At 38.2% G+C, this 1,060-nt stretch overlaps 1 protein-coding gene across 1 annotated transcript in view; it reads left to right on the top strand.

Moving 5' to 3' along the window:
- The window catches only part of LOC144958778 (EF-hand domain-containing family member B-like), a 21,246-nt gene that overhangs the window by 16,549 nt on the left and 3,637 nt on the right, over window positions 1-1,060 (top strand). The window lies entirely within an intron of this gene.

The raw sequence follows: 1,060 nt of genomic DNA, 5'->3' as shown, positions 1-1,060 counted from the left end.
TTATATTTTTTTTTCTTCTTTCTATCCGTCCTAAGCTTATCTCCATGAATCTTTGGGTCTTCAAACAATTATATTTTTTTTTCTTCTTTCTATCCATCCTAAGCTTATCTCCATGAATCTTTGGGTCTTCAAACAATTATATTTTTTTTTCTTCTTTCTATCCATCCTAAGCTTATCTCCATGAATCTTTGGGTCTTCAAACAATTATATATTTTTTTTCTTCTTTCTATCCATCCTAAGCTTATCTCCATGAATCTTTGGGTCTTCAAACAATTATATTTTTTTTTTCTTCTTTCTATCCATCCTAAGCTTATCTCCATGAATCTTTGGGTCTTCACACAGCTTATCTCCATGAATCTTTGGGTCTTCACACAGCTTATCTCCATGAATCTTTGGGTCTTCACACAGCTTATCTCCATGAATCTTTGGGTCTTCACACAGCTTATCTCCATGAATCTTTGGGTCTTCACACAGCTTATCTCCATGAATCTTTGGGTCTTCACACAGCTTATCTCCATGAATCTTTGGGTCTTCACACAGCTTATCTCCATGAATCTTTGGGTCTTCACACAGCTTATCTCCATGAATCTTTGGGTCTTCACACAGCTTATCTCCATGAATCTTTAGGTCTTCACACAGCTTATCTCCATGAATCTTTAGGTCTTCACACAGCTTATCTCCATGAATCTTTGGGTCTTCACACAGCTTATCTCCATGAATCTTTGGGTCTTCACACAGCTTATCTCCATGAATCTTTGGGTCTTCACACAGCTTATCTCCATGAATCTTTGGGTCTTCACACAGCTTATCTCCATGAATCTTTGGGTCTTCACACAGCTTATCTCCATGAATCTTTGGGTCTTCACACAGCTTATCTCCATGAATCTTTGGGTCTTCACACAGCTTATCTCCATGAATCTTTGGGTCTTCACACAGCTTATCTCCATGAATCTTTGGGTCTTCACACAGCTTATCTCCATGAATCTTTGGGTCTTCACACAGCTTATCTCCATGAATCTTTGGGTCTTCACACAGCTTATCTCCATGAATCTTTGGGTCT

The sequence above is a fragment of the Berghia stephanieae genome, chromosome 13, assembly GCF_034508935.2.
Source record: "Berghia stephanieae isolate SIO BIC M18660-M18661 chromosome 13, UCSD_Bste_1.3, whole genome shotgun sequence".
NCBI classification, from domain to species: Eukaryota; Metazoa; Mollusca; class Gastropoda; order Nudibranchia; family Aeolidiidae; genus Berghia; species Berghia stephanieae.
This window is presented reverse-complemented; position numbering and strand designations above follow the sequence as displayed.